The 23,810-nt window shown below is 44.1% G+C and overlaps 1 long non-coding RNA gene across 3 annotated transcripts in view; it reads right to left on the bottom strand.

Annotated features, from left to right (window-relative positions):
* Nucleotides 1-23,601, bottom strand: part of LOC139759035 (uncharacterized) — a 91,724-nt gene extending 68,123 nt beyond the window's left edge. For all 3 annotated transcript variants that reach the window (XR_011714981.1, XR_011714979.1, XR_011714980.1), the window contains exons 1-2: nucleotides 23,447-23,601; nucleotides 22,430-22,590 (exon numbers count right to left, since the gene is read on the bottom strand). This is a non-coding gene — a long non-coding RNA (uncharacterized lncRNA). The remainder of the gene's footprint in view (nucleotides 1-22,429; nucleotides 22,591-23,446) is intronic.
* Nucleotides 23,602-23,810: the final 209 nt, after the last annotated feature.

Raw genomic sequence — 23,810 nt, 5'->3', positions numbered from 1 at the left:
CAGCTGCGCCTCTTCAACCGGCTACTCCAGGACCACAGCTGCGCCTCTTCAACCGGCTACTCCAGGACCACAGCTGCGCCTCTTCAACCAGCTACTCCAGGACCACAGCTGCGCCTCCTCAACCAGCTATTCCAGGACCACAGCTGCGCCTCTTCAACCGGCTACTCCAGGACCACAGCTGCGCCTCTTCAACCGGCTACTCCAGGACCACAGCTGCGCCTCTTCAACCGGCTACTCCAGGACCACAGCTGCGCCTCTTCAACCAGCTACTCCAGGACCACAGCTGCGCCTCTTCAACCGGCTACTCCAGGACCACAGCTGCGCCTCTTCAACCGGCTACTCCAGGACCACAGCTGCGCCTCTTCAACCGGCTACTCCAGGACCACAGCTGCGCCTCTTCAACCGGCTACTCCAGGACCACAGCTGCGCCTCTTCAACCAGCTACTCCAGGACCACAGCTGCGCCTCTTCAACCAGCTACTCCAGGCACAAGTGGCAAGGGTATGGCGGGTGGCCTTTCCCACCTCCTCCCTCCCACCTCAACTCTGGTTCAGGAGAACCGCACATTACCAACGGGATATTAGCCAATATGACGTCAGGTCGGCGGCAGGGACGCACCTCATTCCACCGCCCACAGTTAACTACCCAACTGCTTCATGAACATTTCCACGGCCAGGTGAACACCTTCCCTAAACTAGTGAACAAATATTTCATAACAGTGTTGATGATGGTATTGTGGCTCACATGAAGGCATCATCATTAACACACCCGCGCTACTATGGCATACAACTGAACCTCTAGTGACTGAGGTTTCCAGTAATATCATCAATATACATATTTGACTTCCATTTTCCAGTCAGTAGAACGCCCCACCTCACACCTCACTGGATTCCAAAGTTCTTCAACTGGAAAATTCACTGTCAACATTTTACGTTTAGAATTGATGCACGAAAAAGGCCAACGGTGTTTTTAACACTACTCCATTATTGCTGGAAAAAAAAAAAAACTTAGTTTGTGTATCAGTGTAAATTCTGAACTGCATTTCAGATATTTGTTCTTGACTTTGAATGTTTATCATGTTGCATATGACGATCAATGTTTATCATCTGTATGAATCAGACGGGATTCTAAAAGTTGTCCTGGTGTTTTCCAGGCCAATTAATGAAGATATTATAACATAAGAGCAAACATTACACATGAGGGAGATGGTCTATAACAATGTTATCCACTTTATGTATCTGACAAACACGTGATTTTTGTATATATTCATCTTATATATTTCTATCTTTGTTTATATCATTCTATCTGATCCACGTACATCATTGCTGTAATCAGGCTACAGAGGGTAGGTCCCTGCTGTAGTCTACAGAGGGTAGGTCCCTGCTGTAGGCTACAAAGGGTAGGTCCCTGCGGTAGGTTACAGAGGGCAGGTCCTTGCTGTAGGCTACAGAGGGTAGGTCCCTGCTGTAGTCTACAGAGGGTAGGTCCCTGCTGTAGGCTACAGAGGGTAGGTCCCTGCTGTAGGCTACAGAGGGTAGGTCCCTGCTGTAGGCTACAGAGGGTAGGTCCTTGCTGTAGGCTACAGAGAGTAGGTCCCTGCTGTAGGCTACAAAGGGTAGGTCCCTGCTGTAGGCTACAGAGGGTAGGTCCCTGCTGTAGGCTACAGAGGGTAGGTTCCTGCTGTAGGCTACAGAGGGTAGGTCCCTGCTGTAGTCTACAGAGGGTAGGTCCCTGCTGTAGTCTACAGAGGGTAGGTCCCTGCTGTAGGCTACAGAGGGTAGGTCCCTGCTGTAGGCTACAGAGGGTAGGTCCCTGGATCCAGTCAGTCAGTTGTAATAATGATAAAGATGTTTAAATGAAGGTTATGAATAAATACCAGTCATGAATTACGTAGCTAAATCATGTAGTCAAGAACGAAAATGAAACTATGGTTTGAGCTACAGCAATCTGGATGTATAATAAATATAGCTACAGTTATGAACCCATGTAAACTTCGTAAGTATTACCTGGTGACATCAGATGGTAATTGATGAACTTTTATTTTGGTTAAATTATGAATGAATAAATCAACTATTTTATGTTGATATAATGAACCCAATGATAAATAGAATATATTGTCAAATGTAAATCTGTCACATTTGTTACACGAGCCGTCGACCCAAGTTTTGATGACGACGTGGCAGACCTACTCCACACTGTGTCAAGTACAATTCATTGTCGTTATCCTCCTCAATCATACAATATTATTACTAAATTCAAATTATTCAATAGTAAGATCAAATCTCATGTCTGTGTCCATTTGTTCATAAATATATTGTATGTAGCTGGTGGTAACTGGCCAGCAGAGCGAGATGGCTGCTGCAGAGGCAGACCCACACACTCCACACTGCCTCCGGTCAGGTCTGCTGTGGCAGACACCACCGCACCTCACCACTGCCACACACACACACACACACCGGCGGCGGCGGGCGGTCTGGTCACGGCTTAGAGACTCCACTACCACCGCCACACTTCAACTGGTGATGGGTGACGACCACTCTAACCCTCGAGACTACGCTGAATATTACCTTCACAAGAGAACAGTGTGGCCCGGCCTACCCTGCAGGCACTAGCTGGCTGGCTACCGTGTCGGGAAATAGCAACGCCTGATCACCACTTGCACGGGCCTCCTACTGCCCTCGTCTATGGCCTGGTACTTTGGTTAATAATAAATGTATGGTATTGTTATGGTCAAACTGGTTATTTACACTATATAATGATGACCTTACCTTCCCTTCCGCTGGCCACAAGTTGCTACAACTAGTGTCATTTGTATCAATAGATGACACTGGATTATATCTTGTATGTCAGCAAGAAAGAATCAGTTAGTGTCATATGACAGTGACTCTTGAGCCGTGACAGGGATTCAATATCTTATAGTTACTGACACGTAACAATAGTTTGGAAACATGGTCGTCCATGAATGGAACAGTATACACAAGTTATCACCATAATTACACTTGGAAACATTAAATATAACTTGGGTAGGTCAAGTGCAGCTACAACTTGATGGAAGCAGTATCGAGCTGTTGTGAGCGTCGAGTACAACGCAATATGTGACGTCTCCAACAACAGCAACACTCATTATGAACCACTGCAGGTGAAACTCTGTATTCCCTACTATTACTGTATATTGCTGGCGATTTCTTTAATATCCTTAGTATTCCCTTCTAACCATCCTATAAGACCAAACAAATGGTTGTTAACCCTGCGTGACCCCAGAGTTGGCGGTGGTTCAAGTGGTTACTAGTCACTTAGTAATATGATGGTTATGTGGCCGTAATGTAGGGATGCGCAGCTTGGTGTGTGTGCTCTGTGGTCTTGGAAGAACAAACAAGACGCCATCGTTCACGGTCTAGAGCATAAAAGATCCCCCTCCCCCCGTTGACCTCCTGGTCTTCTCAGACCCACATTAGCCTTCTAGACCACACCAGACGCTCACTACACCAGCCCAGACCCAAGCTGAACCCTTGCCAATACACAAGACGCCGCTGAGCACATCACTTCCTCTTTCGCCTCCTCCTAGGGCGAGCCAGACCGGCCGCCCACTAGAACACTACCAACCTCCACTGAGCTCCTGCAGCCTACCAGTCCGCCGCCGCTGACCACAAGCCACGGTTGTTGACCTTGTAAAGCACATCAAATCCTCGGTGCCTACCAGAGCACAGACGTCTCTCCTGGAGTTATGTGTTTGCAGTAGAGCGGCGGCCATGTTGCATGAAGTGTTATTGGAACGCCAGCATAACCAAACACATCTAATACAATAACGTCACAGGTTAGCTATAACAGGCGCAGCTCACAGCTTGGCCAGTCCTGTTTTATCAGCGATAACCTCACAGTCTCTGGCCAGTTGGATGCAGTATTTGCTCTCCATTTACCGTAGCGCCAGCTGACCATTTGGACTTCACACCAATATGAAGGCAAGTTCTCGGAGTGTAATTATAGAATAGCTATAAACTGTTAGTATTTGATTATTACTAAATAGTTTTATAAACTATGTGGTGTAGGGAAGATTTTCACGTCAAGGGGAAAGTCAAAGCATGAGAGAATATTCGTGGGTCAGCGCTGGTGTAGCAGGAGGCTGTCACTGGGGTATAGTTGACGGGTGACAGTGGACGCCAGACAGATAACACTGCATGGATCACACACGCAGAAATGCACTACATTTTTCTCTCTCTCTCCTCGTGATTGTGCAAATATAAAATGGTGTAAACTGTGTTTACATACTATGTAATATCCCTTCGTGTTACTTAACACGGAAAATATATTATTCCCATCAGTCACATGACACTATATTGCTTCCTTTAAACTCTACGTCCATACGGAAGTCCAACACCAGATCTGGATGTACTGTAAAATACGTCATATTACTTGTATATATAACTTACCTAGGTTGTAAACACAATGTAAATACTTCCATCTCTTTCTGTAAACAGGAAATAGTACTTGTAATAACCAGGCAAGTATTGACCCTCTATCATTTATAACCACCACTTGTTCAACGAGAGAGAGAGAGAGAGAGAGAGAGAGAGAGAGAGAGAGAGAGAGAGAGAGAGAGAGAGAGAGAGAGAGAGAGAATCAGTTTGCTGTACCGACCCCTGTACTGTAGTGTACTGAACTGCATTGTACTGTCCTGTGCTGTACACTACTGCACTGCAGTGTACTGTACTGTTGTGCACTGTACTGTAGTGTACCGTAGTGTACTGTAATGTAGTGTACTGTACTGAACTGTACAGAACTGTAGTGCACTGTAGTGTACTGTACTGTAGTGTACTGTACTGCATTATACTGTAGTGTACTGTACAGTACTGTAGTGTACTGTAGTGTGAGATTAGCGTTGGCCAACTAACAGGAGATGGAGCCCAGTCCAGTGGGAAGGTTGCCTCTCTGTTAAATAGACCTGAGCCCGGCGTGTGTTGGTCATCATTGTGACTGTCCTGGTCGTCAGGTCTCCACCTGGACCTGAGTCTGCCAGTATTCACTGGTCGTCAGGTCTCCAGCTGGACCTGAGTCTGCCAGTATTCACTGGTCGTCAGGTCTCCAGCTGGACCTGAGTCTGCCAGTATTCACTGGTCGTCAGGTCTCCAGCTGGACCTGAGTCTGCCAGTATTCACTGGTCGTCAGGTCTCCACCTGGACCTGAGTCTGCCAGTATTCACTGGTCGTCAGGTCTCCAGCTGGACCTGAGTCTGCCAGTATTCACTGGTCGTCAGGTCTCCAGTGGTCAACTACACAGCTGTGCAGATGAGGAATGACTCATGATGAATGATGTTATCACCTCCACATGATAACCAAACACACAGCCAGTTGGTCAGTAGGTTGCTTTCATCAAGCTGGAGTAATACGAGTAACGACCATTTAGTACTACATTTGTCTGGTTGGATTGCCTATTGCTGCCAGCAATTCAAGCCTCCATCCAACCTTTTAACTAAATTAACTTTACATACGAGATATGTCTTGGTGAGTGAAGGCTCACATATTCCTACACATACAGGGATTTCCATGATCACTTATCTCCCACATATAAATTGTAAACATCCAATGGCTGGATTTGCATGTTGACTCTCCAGTGTGAAGGATATATTGTGCACCTTCATGCAGAGCGGTACATTCCATATCTTCTGGGACCATTACTCTTATTGGGTCATCCACCTGAATGACCTGCCAGAAGGTCCATGGACTCATGCCTGAGGCAAAGGTCATGAGGCAAGTCAACACTGAGGAGGATTGTATCATCTTACAAGGACGACTTGGCCAACTGGTTTGCTACTGGATGATGAAGGTCAACCCGAGTAGAGATAAAGTAAAGAGGATGGCTCACAGCGAAAGAGGCACTCGATATAAATATCATACAACACGAAATAAGATGAAGGACTGTGTGTGTGTGTGTGTGTGTGTGTGTGTGACCGAGCCAGACTTGGCAGTCGACATCGTCCCTAACCTGTGGCCAGAGTCCCACCTTAGGACAATAGTCCAGGACACCAAGTGTCTGCTGACAAGTACTAAAATTACCTTCAGCTTGACTGATAAGGAAATATTGAGCCAGGTGGTCACGTCCTACACGATATGGCTCAACTATGCCTCGTTCCCAGACAATAATAACCAGGTGGTCACATGTGAGGTGATGATGACCCACACATTACCATCCTCCCTACTGCAACAACAACAACAACAACAACAACAACAACAACACGATCATGTGGGTGCAGTCAGCTGTTTAATTTGGTCTTGGATTAATGTTAAAATGAAAAACGTCTGTGATGGTAATTACATGAATATTGAATTCAATATAAACAAGGGAGGGAGGGACAGGCACAGAGAAACACGCATATTTCAGTGGGGACGATTACAATGGTATACACACAGACAAAGACAGACCCGTGAACACACACAATGCCGCCACGCACTAAAGTGTCACACACACACACACACACACACACACAGTATATATATGTATATATGGAGGTGGAACCGCTGTTCTATGGCAAGTCAGATCATTATTGGTATTTACAATACACAACAGGTTTCGTGGAGACACTCCAACTCATCATCAGGTGTAAACACTTCATAAAGTTTCAAATCCCATCACCAACACCAAGGGTTGTACATCATCCTGTTACCGCCATGCCAGAGTATATCATCCTGGGAAAGACAAACCATCCTGCTGGTAAACGTAAATCATCCTGGGAAATATACACCATCCTGGGTAACATACACCATCCTGGGAAACGTAGATCATCCTGGGAAACAGATCATCCTGGGTAACATACACCATCCTGGGAAACGTAGATCATCCTGGGAAACAGATCATCCTGGGTAACATACACCATCCTGGTAAACGTAGATCATCCTGGGAAATCTACACCATCCTGGGAAACGTACACCCTCCTGGGAAACGTAAATCATCCTGGGATATCTACACCATCCTGGGAAACATAGAACATCCTGGGAAACATAGATCATCCTGGGAAACGTAGGCCATCCTGGGAAACGTAGATCATCCTGGGAAACAGATCATCCTGGGTAACATACACCATCCTGGGAAACGTAGATCATCCTGGGAAACATCCTGGGAAAGCTAGGCCATCCTAGGTAAGGTAGTCAAGGTGGTCATGCAAGGAGACAATCCTGGGATACATATAACAGACCATCCTAGGAAAGGTAGAGCGTGGCTACGTAGACAAGAGACAGGAGGACGTTAGAGACAAGTGTAGAAAAAATGTAACTGGGGGCTCAGCCTGGGAGGCTGGGACCTGATGTGTTATGGATTCACATGATAAAGTTTGCCTGATTGATCTCAGAGAAGCCACACTAAACCCAGCCACGACTCCCTCACAACACACACACATGAACCACTAGTGAGGAAGCCAGATGAAGTTAGTTAGCATCACATGATGTAATGACCTGATGAAAGATTAAATAGAGAGCAATCTCTCTCTCTCTCTCTCTCTCTCTCTCTCTCTCTCTCTCTCTCTCTCTCTCTCTCTCTCTCTCTCTAGCAGGTTTTACAAGCCTGGATTATCGACGGATGAGCAGTGAGGCAACACTTTATTGGCTGTCAAGTTTCACTCCTTTGCTTAACTGTTCTTCCTAGCTCACCCACACGTGGGCTGCTGGCTCTCACTCCACAATAATACAATCTCTGCCTCTCACACATAACAACACCTAACTCACATGACTCATTCATCGTAATACTAGATTTTCCTGTGGTGAGAGCTACGCGCTCCTCCTACCTTGGGCCAGAATTTCCTCATATTAAGAAGTGTGTCTGTTCGTGTGTCTGTACATAATTGTGACTATAATATACATAAGGAATATTTCTACTAATGTTACTGGTATTTAGGCTAGTGTAAACCTAATCAATTGATGATATTCCTGGCATAAAACCTTGTGTAAAGACCAGTCAATACATATGTGTGTGTCCTACAGTACGTGATATAAGGAGGTTTAAATCCTCACATAAGCTCAACACAAGTGGCCATTTGGGAAAATTGCAAGTGTAATACTTGGTTCAGTGTGGCCCACTGTGGCACCACTGAATATTTCATAGGTTGTTGAACTTCATGATAAATGATAATGTATATTTTGATAACATTCACACAAACAACTGTCGAAATCATCTGCTGTGGAGGTCCTGCATGATGTAATTAAAGGAGACGTATAATGTTGTGTTGATTCCCAAGAAAGAAAGTCAAAAATGTTTACTAAACACAATGTGAAAGTGTCAACTTGTCTGCATGCAAATGGTCCGTTAGGGAGAACAAGTGCACTCCAACCAACGATAAAATAAGCCATGTTGGAGCTACAAGTTAGGTGGTAGGCAATGTGTGAGACTTGGAGTGGACGACTTCAAGTTGTGGCCAAGGTTTGTTGCATAGTTGGTAAGGAGGGAGGGAGCGGGGGCTGGAAATCCTCCACTCCAGGTTTGGTAATTTTGTAGAAAATGGAACAGAGAAGGGGGCCAAGTGAGGATATTCCCTAAAAGGCTCAGTCCTCTGTGCTTAACGCTACCTCACTATATTGCAAAGACTGTAGACCAGTAGGAAGGAATAAAGATTAAAGCAGTCGATTGGTAGGTAAGATGAGCAGTCCATAAAGTGGGTCAGAGACTTGAAGACAACCATGATACAAACTACAGACCAATCTGAGATCTGGACAACAATACAAACATGGAACATCCTTGGTTCCCTCCAAGCCTCAGTGCAGTCAGGGAGGCTCCAGCCATCCCTCCATGTTCACAGTAAACACTATTGAACTTAGCATGGTACAGTGAGGGAACATGAGTGAGGAAGAATGTTATGTGTGTAGACATGTGAAGGATGGAGACATATGTGTAGAGACGTGAAGGATGAAGACATATGTGTAGAGATGTGAAGGATGGAGACACATGTGTAGAGATGTGAAGGATGAAGACATATGTGTAGAGATGTGAAGGATGGAGACATATGTGTAGAGATGTGAAGGATGAAGACATGTGTAGAGATGCGATGGATTGAGACATATGTGTAGAGATGTGAAGGATGGAGACATATGTGTAGAGATGTGAAGGATGGAGACATATGTGTAGAGATGTGAAGGATGAAGACATGTGTAGAGATGTGAAGGATGGAGACACGTGGGGAACATTCCTCCTGTATCTTCTTCTTGTATGTTGGAGGCGACATCTGGAGGTAATGGTTAACATTAACATTCATGTGGACCATACAACACTAGGGAGGAGAAGCCATAAATATATTGGGACTCCATCTTCACAATGCACACAAACTTACATCCACAATCAGAAAAATCACACGTGTTTTATTCTAAAACTTTCCAGTTTAGAGAAGAATTTGTGGAGATATACTTTGATAAAGAGAAACATCAGTGTAAAGATATGTTTCTACTTGTGGTATAAGATTATTTTCCTGCCAGTATCTCAACACTGGAGAAAGCCAACCATGTAAGCCAGTGCCTCCCAAGACGAGGATATAAACGAGCACAGAGACAGAACTTGGACCTGTGGAGGAGGAGGAGGAAGACACACACACACGGACGGGAATAAAAGCTTTTGAGAACATCATGATATTGGACTGAGGATTTGGGTCAAAGGCTTTCTCGAAGGAAATGGTAAACGTGGAATGTGTTGAACCAAATGGAAATTGAATAAAGGAGTGGTATGAGATGCAAGATGTGACAAGAAGATAAAATTGGAGTGAAAGTATATATATATATATTTATTTATTTTGCTTTGTCGCTGTCTCCCGCGTTTGCGAGGTAATGCAAGGAAACAGACGAAATAAATGGCCCAACCCACCCCCATACACATGTATGTACATACACGTCCACACACGCAAATGTACATACCCATACATCTCAATGTACACATATATATACACACACAGACACCTACATATATACACATGCACACAATTCACACTCTGCCTTTATTCATTCCCATCGCCACCTCGCCACACATGGAATAACAGCCCCGTCCCCCTTCAAGTGTGCGAGGTAGCGCTATATATATATATATATATATATATATATATATATATATATATATATATATATATACATACATATATTTATTCAAGAAGGGTTATTGACACGCGGAACATGGAAAAGACTGGAGGTATATGTGCAAGAAGTGACGTAGTGTTGCTGGGGTGAAGCAGGACATAGCAAGTGGGGTATTGTAGCAGCTTGGGTGTGGCTGGTGTTACCTTACTGTGGTACAGTTTACATGACAGATGTACACTGGATGTGTACAAAGGAGGCCACTGGTCATGTCTTACGTCTTTATTTATGATAAGATTATGGGAAGATCGTCCAAGATGGAGGCCATCTGTTGGGCCATCACAAGGAGGGTCGTCGTTGTAAACACACTTCAGCAGTTCCTGTCTTCATCACGGGACATGATGCAGCTCTACAGCCACGTCAGAGCCACTCTCCTCACTCTGAGGAACTAACCTTCCAAGTACAGTTATTGTTAACAACGGAGCATGAAAATAACTAATAAAGATCCAGTTTACGAAGCAAATTCTGCAAGTTGTAGCAAGACTGGCGTTAGTGTGAGCCATGTGGTGAAGGTCGTCAGTGGGTGGCAACCATTACGGTTCCTGCCTCTCCCTTAGTGACTCTCCTCCACAAGACGAGTCACCACCGCTCCTCTCCTCACCAACTATGCCACAAACCTCACTCCACGTCAACCTCACTCACACCACACCCCACAATATCAAGCCTAATGTGTATATGGAGGATGGTCCAGTTTTTACCTTCGGCTGAAGGTGCTTCCTTGTTGGTCATAAGTCAACATTAGCATACATACATAGTGGTTTGCTCTCTCATACGGACAGTCACACGCCTTACCGTAATGCTACACCAATATTCAAACTAAAATATTCATATACAGATGGAACCACTTACTTGTTTACCATGTGTGTGTGTGTGTGTGTGTGTGTGTGTGTGTGTGTGTGTGTGTGTGTGTGTGTGTGTGTGTGTGGATGCATGTGTGTGTGTGTGTGGGTGCATGTGTGTGTGTGTGTGTGTGTGTAATTGTGTATTTGTGGCTGGCTGAGATATTATTCTTTATGACGTCAGAAACTGAATGACCTTATACCACCTCGCTCTCATACGCTGCCTGGCATTAATCTCTTCCTTAGCCTGAACTTGGTAGGTGGTAAGTGAAAGTATTCATCAACCTTATCTTACGCTTCTCCATAACCAAAACTACTATATATAAGTGGCTCTTCTCCATCATGTACATCTTATCATGATACTTCAAAGTAAACATCTGGTCTACACACGTTCTACCTCTCCTGAAGCCACATTTTCCCTCCCTGATCAACTACAGTATTCTCTTAACACCACCACAGTTACCATCACCAGTCTCCCATATACCTTACCAGGTATACTCAATCCCTCCTTGTTTTGATACAAAGGCACTATACAAGCACTGCACATGTCCTCAGGCACCTCAGCTTGGGGCACATGTACGTGGAGCAGCCAGACTAACCGGTCAACTGCACTGCTGTTATCCCATTGCCAGAGAGATTCAAATACAACTCCATCCACCCAAATGTTTCAACACATTTTACCTTGTGCAAGACTTCCATGGCCTCCTTTCCACCATCCCATTTGTCTTGACTCTTTCATTCCACAAGCCATCTCATCCCAGCACACTACACCTGCCTGCCTTCCTCTCATTTAACACATTCAATAAACCTTCAACTTACTCCCTCCATCTCCTTTACATTTCTTGCCCTTTACCACTTCCCATCCGTTGTGCTTGCTCTCACATATTGAGTTTTTTTCTCTTGTAATATTCATCGATAGTGTCATCTGTCTCTCACTTACCCTCGTTTTCAGCTCATTTCTGTCACTTAACCTCGCACCGTTTTCCATTGCACTCTTTCCAATCACTCGCATTCCTTTCCAGGAGACACCCCATCTATATACTCCATTTTCTGTTTTCCTGGTTATATAACTTTCTCGTTCCACCAATTTCTTCATTTCCTCAGACGTCGACATTCCACCTTCTGCACGTCATGCAGGTCACCTTTATGCTTCAACACTGACTGCTTCCTCGAATAACTTCCACACCTTCACTGCAGCAGATCTATTTACTCTCACTCTATACCATTTGTTCCTCAGTGCCTCCTGGTCTGGTGTCTTTGCACAAAGGCCACTTTTAAAAGCGCTTACACTTCTAATACTTCTTTCGTCCGTATTTCATTTTCTCTTTTACTAAACCCACCTCCAACTTTCACACTCGCCTCCAAAATAAGTGATCATATCTCGACCTGCCGCCATTATCATCACGTTTACATCCAACAACCTCTCCTGTGTACATGTGTCAGTTAACAAATAATGCATTACCGCGTGATGACTCCCATCACCCACGACTTATGTACAGTCAACAAAATATTATTCTGCTCTCCTGAGTGTTATGGCTCTGGCATGCAACACTGCCAGCTGGACTGACGCATGGATTGGTAAGGTTGGTTCCTAAGATTGTGGCAGTCATTGTAAAACTGATGATGTGTTATTCCTTATATCATGTGTAGTAACCACAGAGAAATTATCACGAATACATATAAAACCCGCAGCACTTAAACCACATGTCATAGTATTATATAGTACTATACCGTAGTACTATGTTTAATTGTCCACATACGGAAGGAAACTGTGGTGCTGTATAGGAATTTTCTCCTACTGTGAGATACAAGGAAGTCATGTAGATACTTGGGTTATAACCACTATCTGGGATATGATGACAACTGCCATAATACAAGACCTCAACAACAAACAGAAATACGAAACATTTGCAACGTAGGAAAGTTATACGATATTACGTAGCATAGGTAACTGAGCTGCCGGGAAGATGCCAGGTAAAAATACGAGTTATATGTCTTTGATACGTCACATTGTATGATAACAACAAGGGGTTGACTGCGGGTAAATGGTGGTACAAATTACACAATAAAAACATTGTCAGTGTTGTTATCCCACACAGTGTAGCCCAGAATGTCACCAGAGGAAGTGTGTTCGTGTAAAGAATGTAATGAATCCATTACAAACGGATCAGTTTTGATCATCAAAATGCAGATCATGAGAACAAAGAGCAGCAGTTGTAATAGGCCATACTGCCTGCAGTCCTAGTTATGTTAGTCATTATGAAGACGTCAGACAACACACGACCAACATGGAGAGGTCCTGAGCAATGGTGCGACTGGCAGGTGTTGCCAGCAGACCGTAGCCTTATGGATAAAGCAACACCACGTACGATACAGGAGGGACCTTGCATCATCAGCCTGGAGCCGGCCTCGCTATACAACGCCCGCCCGCGCACGACACACCAACACCCGCTGTCATCCACAACACACCATTTACCCCTGACCCCCCCAGCCTGCCTGCCACAAGTTGGCCTGCACACCACACACAATCACAACACACACCACACCAATGACCACCATGACCACAAAGACGCCACACCTGACCCAGGTAGACCTGGAGAGGCGCCTGGACTATGTGTTACAGTCTGCAGAAGAGCCAGCTTGTGTCTGGGAAGACCAACCGTTGTGTATTGTGACGAGAAGACCATCATCACGGATGATGAGAGGACCACAGTGCCAGAGTTGGGCGCAGACCATACCAACGATAACGATTAGAAACATTATAAATATCGACCAATTAGTTATAGTTCAGGTAGTTAATTGATGATATGATGGAAATACTGTATTAATGACTGAATGGAACCCTTACGTTACACATGTCACACATTTGTAGTGGGCAGTATTTAGGAAATTCAAGATCATGTCGCGCACGGGGAGTCGTCCATCACATAGTCAATACCAGGATAATTATGTTCTCTCATCATGTGGGTGGGACCAGGAGAGGTGGCAGAGGCAGTGCTGGGGGGGGTATCAGGATGGAGTCATGCCAGCAGATGTCGGTCTGGCCCGGTTTACACGGAGGAAATATTGGAGGAGGTCCTGCTGCCTTCAGTGGAAGGTTGGCTCTACCCTGAAGGAACCACATCCTGCCCCATGCAAGACAACTCTCCCACACACACACACACACACACACACACACACACACACACCTAACAGGAAATACGTTTCAGGATTGTGTGTGTTGTGCTGCTGGTCCATCATCAACAACAACGGACTTAGATGATCCGGAGAGGAAGCTAGATATGAAGGAGCAAAGTGAGGAAGGGAAGCCAAAAGAGAAGAGCTTAGAGATGAGACTCCGATGCCACAGCCGGTCAAAAGCTTTGGATATATCAAGGACAACAACATAGGATTCCCCAGAATCGTTCAGGGATGATGACCAGACATTAGTAAGATAGGAAAGAATATCACTAGTGGATCTGACCTGACGGGAAGCCATAATGGTAATCAGAGAGAAGACTAAGAGATTCAAGATGTCTGAGAATATGCTACGAGCTGAGGAGGGATTCAGACTTTGCAAAGCAACAAGACACTATTAAGAGGGGTTAGAAACGGTCACCTTTCTTAGGGATAGGATGTACCAACGTATGCTCCCGAGAAGAGAGGAAATTATGGTTTGTAAACACAAACGTAACAGACGAGCAGGCACAGGTGCAAGGTCAGAGGCACACTCAGTACACGGGAACACATGCCATACAAGCCTTGCTCATGGCCAGAGAGAGAAGCGTTTTTCCGAGTCCGTAAAGAGATTACAGGAAGGGCCATAGGATAAGTAAGAGGAGCATCAGGGGGTGAAGGAATGTTAAAGTCATCCACGGTAGAGTTAGAAGAGAAATGGTTAACAAGAAAAGTTGCTTTGTCTACGGAAGAGACAACTATAGTGTCGTCAGAATGGAAAAGTGAAGGAAAAGTAGAGCGAAAGAAGATTGCGACGCCCTTAGCTATAGACCAGGAAGACCTCTCAGTGGACGACGGGGACAGTTTATCGCACTTCCTTTAATTAAAGGAACGCTTCGCCTCACGAATATCGTACTTTTCATTTTGACGGACATGAAAAATGCTGAATGGGAATCGAAGGAACGAGGGCTTTCCCAAACCCGATATGGCTGATCCCTTGCCTGAATGGCCTCAAACCAGGAAGAGGGATAAATGCTTCCAATCCTGCGTAATATTAACCCACTGAGGTTAATCCTTGTGCATTATCGCTCACAGGATGAGCCTGGGCTGCACAATGAACTTGCCGGGGTTACCGGCACAAATCAAATCAATCAATTCCCGCAAGACTAACCTTTGCTGTGCGTTGGATGGAGACTGAAGCACCACCACATAAGAGACAGAAATTTACCCGAGGAAAGTCAGAAGAAAACTTTCCGAAGTTATTTGAGATTTCTTGAGGTGGCAATATTTGCGTGTAGGAGGCCCTGCTGGAGGGGGAAGTGCCGTTGAAACATACATTTATGAGAGTGTGGTCAGATGGAACAACTGGGGGCGAGACTGTATAGTAACAGCGCTGAGGACTAGAGGTGAAAAACAAATCAGGAATATGGTTGAAGGTGAGAGACAATTTGCTTTTAGATTACTGAGAATGAAGAGAGTAGGGGCTTCAATCCCTCCACTATCCGTATGGAAGGAATTCAACCTTTCCCTATGGTGAACATTGAAATCCCCTTGTCAGAGGATCTCTGCTTGCAGGTGAGAGGGTGCCACAGTCTCATGGCAGGAGTTTAGATAGTTGGTGGGAGAGCAGTAGGCCAAACAAAGGAAAAGTGTGGTGGTTGGTAGACAGAGCTTGAGCCAGATAACACTAAAGTTTGGAGACTCAAGGTCGTCAAGGTGTGCAACAGGTGTGCTGATGTTGGCATGAGCAGACACACTACCTCTGAACTGGAATCGTGAGTGGAGATTATAGTTGGATATGAAAGAGGTTCTAGTGAGAGCATCATCAGACAACTGGGTCTCAGAGAAAAGTAAGATATTAGGAGAAGTACAAGACAGATGGTGTTCAACAGAGGAGAGGTAACTACTGACCAGGAATGTTAGTATCGTGAATGGAAAAAGAGGCAGGTCTATCAGAGAGGCAAAGGTGGTGTGAGGGGCCGGTACTACCACTGTCTGAGCCCTCCCTCTCATGGGCAATAGAGTCAGGCGTTAATCCGGAGATTCTTAGTCCCCCATGATGCTGGGGACTAAAGGCCATACGTCTGTTGCACTTATGGAAGCTAATGCTCAATCCTACTGAAGACATAGAATCTAATGCAACAAAAGTCTTACGGGTGAACCAGAGGTTATGTAAACAAATTATACTGAAGAAAACATGTTCACTGTGACTTTTGGAAAAGTTTTAAAAGCAAGAAAGAAGCCAGTTTGTTAGCGTCCTATTGAAGCAGAAGAGAACATAACAAGAGGAAAATTACTGTAAACTATTAGTTTGTGAGCTGGACCAACTGGGATCTGAAAAATCGGCTTGCCAAATGTCTAAATGAATGGCGTTTCTCGTTGTCATTCATACTGACCCTAGTACATTAGAGTTACAGTAAAACCTGCAGTTACAAAAGATCTCAATTTGATTAACAATAGCAGTCGACATGTATCAAAATTAACCTCTGACAATTTAACAATCATTTGTTAAATATATGTCAAATTACGTTTTATATTAAAACCTTCCACTATAGACAGAAGCCTATACCAGGCTAAGGTAGAGGGACGGGCCGTCTATAGACAGAGGTCCATACCAGGCTAATGTAGGGACGGGCTGTCTATAGACAGAGGTCCATGCCAGGCTAAGGAAGGGACGGGCTGTCTATAGACAGATGCCTATACCAGTCTAGGGTAGGGACGAGCCGACTATGGACTGAGGCTCATACTAGACTAAGGAAGGGACCGGCCCTCAATAGACAGAGGCCTATACCAGGCTAAGGGAGGGACGGTCCGTCTATAGACAAGGGTCCATACCAGGCTAAGGCTAAGGCCTGGCAACGTTGTTGCCACTTGGTGGATTCTCACAATCTGGACCATAATGTTACGACTGATCATCAGTGTGTTAAGGGATCCTTTAACACGTTTTGCATATTCAAAACGTTTAGATATATATAAACAGATCTTGCATATCTAAAACGTTTAAATATGTATAGAAAATGTGCATTTCTTGTCTCAGTTTGCTGTTCTGTCTTACCTGTATGTGAGAGTTCTCACAGAACTCAGATGTTCTGATGGTGTGAAGTTCATTACAGAGGTATGGTTACAGTTGCGTGTCAATACAGCTAATACCCCTAGTCCACACTCCTGGCGAATGGTAAATGTTCAACTTGGGTTAATTAAAAAACTTGTGATAATTGGAGAAGTTTACAGAATGAGGCAGGAGCGGGACTTTGGGAATTACGTAAGAATATCACAAAGTCGGGTGCGATTGTCTCTCTGTCTGTCTGTCTGTCTCCGTCTTACAGGGAAGTCAAGGAGACGAATTACAGTTGGGAAATAACTGGTTTGATCGTTAAATAATTATGTTTGGCAGTTGTGTATCTTTCTCTTAACTACGCCATCCAACTGCTTAAGATTTTGTCAGTTCATTTTAATATTGGACGATTTTGCATTCAGGAGCTCCAGGAATTCCATGACCTTCCCAAGTTCCCAATAATATTGTTGTCATTAGAAAATGGAATGTAAGACCTGCAGGATGACACACTGGACGACCCACTACTGTTGACCTAATGACCTGCATGACGTCACACACTGTAAGGTGACCACCAGCCACACCGGACGACCCACCATTGTTGACCTAATGACCTGCATGACGTCACACACTGTAAGGTGACCACCAGCCACACTGGACGACCCACTACTGTTGACCTAATGACCTGAATGACGCCACACACGAACGTGACAATTAGTGGAACATCTCACACAAGTGGCCTTTGTAAAAGACAAAAGCAAAATCAACCATAATTTATTTTTCATGTTTTCCTAAGTTTAAGGAAGAGTATCATGTCGTCCATACAATAATACGGTTCTAGATAAAGCATCATGTTAGAACCTTATTCATATATGACGATTATGAAGGACTAGTTTAAGTCTGCACTTTTGTGATCTGTCAAATTGTTCATTAAACAAATTATCATTTACACAAGGCCACAGAGTCCCTCTACCTTTCTTACGAATAGTTACACATAACAGCTTGAAGCTTGGGGTAAGGAGATTATAAAGCAAAAAGCAACTGACTTCTATAAACGTATGTAGGCAAGGAATATCATCTTATGTGAACATCTACGATTTCCGATGGCGTAGTTCCCTTATGTAGAAGAGAAGTCCCAGAGTGAAGCTTTAAATGTGACGACCCGTGCGTGGGCCCAGCAAAACCAGATTAATATGGTATAACGTTAGCTAGAACAAAAGTCAAATAGTTAAACTTTAAGTCTGACGACCCTTCGGCCCCACAAAACCCAGTTAAGATTGTGTGGCGTTAGCCAAAATAAAGAAAAAACAAAATCCCACATTGACGCTTCAAGTTTGACGATTCATGGCCCCGACTCGAGGGCTCCTACCCCTAGTTTACCTCTACCTACTCCAGCAGGGAGCTCCTACCCCTAGTTTACCTCTACCTACTCCAGCAGGAGGCTCCTACCCCTAGTTTACCTCTACCTACTCCAGCAGGGGGCTCCTACCCCTAGTTTACCTCTACCTACTCCAGCAGGGAGCTCCTACCCCTAGTTTACCTCTACCTACTCCAGCAGGGAGCTCCTACCCCTAGTTTACCTCTACCTACTCCAGCAGGGAGCTCCTACCCCGGACACCATATAGAAAACACAAAATGGAGATATCACTTACCTTAACGAGGTGATTATAGAGCTCCAGTGGAAGTGTTGGTCAGCGATGGACAATTTCCTATTGAAGAGCTGGAGATGACTATGGCTGCTCGATGAATCCAGTTTGGGTCATTTTGTCAGTTTCCTCCGTTCATTGTGGGAAGGAAAATCATTTTCTTACCGTCCCTCCATCACTAGGTAAGTATGATATAATCTCTTGTTGCCAAATTGACTTTCATTAATTTCATGGTACGGAATCTCCAACCTTTTCACAGTTCACCTCACAATGATGTATAATTACCTCGCAAACGAATGAGAACAAATTGGTTTAAGAAGTGGCGTCAGCCTTAAACCACTCGAACAAGTGCACACACAACAAAGTGGCCACATTTGCACATGTCACACGGTAAAAAGAAAAAAAAAATCACATAATTCAAGTTCATCAGAGTTTGCCTCCATAGAAGTAAATGTTTCTTTATCATTTTGTCATAACGAATTGTATGATTTATTCACAGAGAGCTGAAGTTCAAGTATTGCACTGCACCATTACGAGAAAAGATATTCCCCACACCGATCTTCAAGGATATTGACCGTTAAATCATGAACACTGAAGGAGCGACCTCCACACTCACTGACCTATTTCCCGCCACTAATTCTAACCAAATCAAAGTAAACAGAAATGTGCGCCTGCGTCACTTCAGGCCGAGTATGCGCAAGAGGTAAAAGTTACACTGAGCATGCGCAACGGGTGAATCTTACTACTCTGAGCACGAACGAAAGTGAAAGTTTGGCCGAGTCTGCGCAGAAGAGGATTTCTTCCTTCATCAGTTAACTTCATCAGTTACTGTATTTTACATGATTTTTTGTGATGTTTTGGGACGAGTCTTATGATTAATGTATTTTGTTCTTTACAGTTTAAATGTAAGCCTGATTCTGCATATATTATACTGGAAGAAATCATCTTTTGCGCAAGCGCGCCAAAAATTTTCCCTTCGCGCATGCTCAGAGTGAGCGTCATCTCTTGCGCATGCTCAGAGTGAGCGTCACCTCTTGCGCATGCTCAGAGTAAGTTTCCGTACCATGAAATTAATGAAAGTCAATTTGGCAACAAGAGATTATATCATACTTACCTAGTGATGGAGGGACGGTAAGAAAATGATTTTCCTTCCCACAATGAACGGAGGAAACTGACAAAATGACCCAAACTGGATTCATCGAGCAGCCATAGTCATCTCCAGCTCTTCAATAGGAACTTGTCCATCGCTGACCAACACTTCCACTGGAGCTCTATAATCACCTCGTTAAGGTAAGTGATATCTCCATTTTGTGTTTTCTATATGGTGTCCGGGGTAGGAGCTCCCTGCTGGAGTAGGTAGAGGTAAACTAGGGGTAGGAGCTCCCTGCTGGAGTAGGTAGAGGTAAACTAGGGGTAGGAGCCCCCTGCTGGAGTAGGTAGAGGTAAACTAGGGGTAGGAGCCCCTGCTGGAGTAGGTAGAGGTAAACTTCAGTGAATGTATTGAATTACATGGTCTCCATCATGCCTTTTGTTGTTGTCATTGAATGATCTGCCGTATCTTCACAGTCACCTGATTTTACTACATGACAAATTCAGTCAACACGACCGTGACAATTAGTGGAAGATCTCACGCAAGTGACCTTTGTAAAACACGAAGGAAAAATCACCCACAACTTGTTCTTTATATTTTCCCTGAGGCAATATTCCTTTCATACAATGATACGGCTTTATATAATGCATTATGTTAGAGACTTATTCAAATATGAGTATCATAAAGCTTTGAAAGTGCTAATGGGTGATGATGACTCATTGATCATGGGAAAATAAAGTTTGATAACTACTTATACGAGACCAGTGACAACCCGGCAAGACGAAGTCAATTATATTATGTAACTTTATAACATCAACAAAGGTTTTGGTAACTCTGTAGCTTAACTTGGCACTTTTGTGATCTATCAAATTATTCGTTAAACATATTCTATGTTCATAGAGCCACATAGTTCCTCTTCGTTTCTTACGAATAATTACAGATTACGGTGTGAAGCTTGAATAAAGGAAATTATAATGCAAAGAAAGGATTGACTATAAAAGTATGTAGGAAAGGAACATTGATTTATGTAAACAAGTCTACGGTTCATACGGTGTAGTTCTCTTATGGAGAAAATAAGTCCCAGAGAGAAGCTTTAAGTTTAACGACCCGTGCGTGGGCCCAGCAAAACCCGATTAAAATCGTCTGGACCTGACAGAATAAAAGTCCCAGATTGAAGCATTAAGTTTGAAGACGCCTGGGCCCCGTAAAACCCGATTAGAATAGTTTGGCGTTAGGCAGACAAAGTTCCTGAGGGAAACTTAAAGTCTTATGACCTGCGCGCACCTCAAAATCAGATTTAAGAAATCGTAAAGAAAAGTTTTAAGTTTGACGACCCGTGGGCACTGTAAAATCCGATTATAATCGCCTGGCATTAGCCAGAAGAAAAGTCCCAAAGAAATGCTTTAGTTTGACGACCCATGGACCCTCAAAAGCTGAACAAAATCGTTTTGCGTTCGTTGAAATAAAAGTGCCACACTGAAGCTCTCCTCTGATGGCCCTTGGAACCAGCATGAGCTGGATAAAATCGTAAGGTGATCTCCAGAATAACATTCAGAAAGTGAAGCTTTATTCTAATGACCCGTGCAGCCCGCTAAAGCTGAATGAAATAGTCTGGCGTCGGTCAAATCTAAATTCCCAAATTGAAGATCTACTTTGATTACATGTGAAATCCAGAAAAAAAAAAACGCAAATCTTTTTTAGTGTCGAGCTAAAATGATACTCCCAAAGTGAAGCTTTACTTTGATAAACATTGGAACCCACAAAAACTAAATAAAATCATCTGGCATCATACCAAATAATTATCCGAAAGTGAAGGTTTACACTAATGACCCGTGGAAGCCAACAAAAGTTGATGAAAGTCAGCTTTAATTATCTGTCAGCTTTAATGATTTGTAGATCTCACAAAAGTTGAATTAGTTTGGCGTCGGCGAAAATAAAGTTCTAAAATTGAAGCTTTACTTTGATGTTCCTTAAAGCTCGAAAAAAAATCGTCTGACCTCGGTCAAAGTAAAATTGCCAAAGTGATGCATTCCTTGGATTACCTGTGGAGCCCAAAAGGTTATTATTCTCGGAGGCGAGACTTATTCCCGGGTTCATAAGACTTTCTTGGTTCTATTTTGGAGTGAGGCATAATTCGTGAGGCCACAGCAGTGTGATGGGTGTGTTTATGAGGGCAAATATTGTGTGTGTGTGTGTGTAGTGTTTTGAAAGCAAAATGATGGAATGAAAGAGGGATAGACGAAAGAAAGACGAGAAATCCGTTATCTTCACTGTACGAGAGAGAGAACGTCCATCCTCGTATGGCTGGTCTCCACACACAAATTGTGGGAAGCAGCAGCCTTAACGTCGGTGGCTTCGTCTCTAACACACGTCTGTCGCTCACTGCACAACACACGACCTCAACTCACTCCCTGACGCACGTCGGAGACTAACGCCCCGCCCCGCACCCTGACACAAGTGGGTGGCTCCGTGTCTGACACACGCCCTCATCCCTGACTGACGTGGCTAGTTCACACCTCGACCCGTCCAAGGTTTACCCCCTGTCAAACTTACCCCCTGACGTATGAAGGAGAGGCACGTCCTGACAGGCGACAGCGGGTCACTCCCTGACGCCTGACGTCATGTTGGCTGACTGCCTCTTGTGACGTCTGCGGTCAACTGAGGCTGACTGGACTGCGGACCGTGACTGGCAACTCCGTAGTTTGACTGGAACTCTGTAAATGACCCGTGTGTTAGTTTTCTATATTAATGAAAATATTATATGAAGGCATATTTATCTGTTAACATACATTATTATATTGAGTTAAATTACCCTATTTTGTATTTAACATTTACCAGCATTTCTGTGTTGGTAATAAGATTTTTAAGTCATGGGTACATTATACCTTCTCACTTTACCATCAATTTTTGATAATATACTTAATATTGGTTGCAAATTACAGGATAAAACTTAACAGAATAATAGTGTTAATCTAACCATTTCTGTTAATTGTTTCCGTTTCTTCCACTAGCACAAGGAACATCAAAAGGACCCACTGGTCTGTTTGTATATTGCAAACCCAAAACATAATTAGCCATTTCGATGGTGAGCTAAACTTGTAATTTACTCAAACAACCGTGTGACTGTAATAACCTGTATGGCTGGTTACACGTTCGACCAAGCACAAGCTGTCACTTGAATAATATCATACACTAAATTCTTTGTCTACTGACGTCTTACATGTTCTATATTTTCTGCCTGTGATAACTACAATAAGAGACGTCAACTCTTCCCAGTACACCTAAATATAGTTCATCAGTCATTCAACAACTGGTTACAACCATTACAAATGTGACTCATAAACCTGGCTACAAGTACGACCTTTGTTTATGGAAATATCAAGCATCTCCTAGCCGAGAACACGAAGCTAGCTGGGAGCTACCTAGCTGGCTGACAGCTACCTACAAGCCGTCCGAGAGCTAAGGACCAGGTTGGCAGCTACCTTGCCGGCCGGCCAGTGGCCACACATGCTAACCTTCTAACCCTCACTAGTGTCACTCACCTGAGTGACTCAGTGACCAGCGTCTTACCTCTGTAGTTCCCTGAGTGACGGCTCCACCACTTCACTTGCCGGAACCCTCATCGCACGACCCTCACTCACCACCACAACCCAGCAAATGGAGACAAGATCCCACAACGTAGTGACACGTCACGGTTCACCTTCGGTTCCGAAACTCTGAAATGAACCCGCTCGTCAGCCATTTCGAAACAGAAGTGGGGCTTCACTGTCTCGTGAAGCGTTGTCTCAGTCCGGTAAAGTGACTTGCATACCCTTTATGTAACGCTCGTTTTGGACTCCATACTTCCTAAAGAGCCATATATGTATGCATAATGAGTATGTTATTAACAACTATACGTAGGAAAATGATTCTTTTATGGATAAAAAGATGAATG

Source organism: Panulirus ornatus, chromosome 32 (assembly GCF_036320965.1).
Source record: "Panulirus ornatus isolate Po-2019 chromosome 32, ASM3632096v1, whole genome shotgun sequence".
In the NCBI taxonomy this organism is placed as follows: Eukaryota; Metazoa; Arthropoda; class Malacostraca; order Decapoda; family Palinuridae; genus Panulirus; species Panulirus ornatus.
Note: the sequence above shows the minus strand (reverse complement) of the source record. Positions and strands in the feature narration are given on the sequence as shown.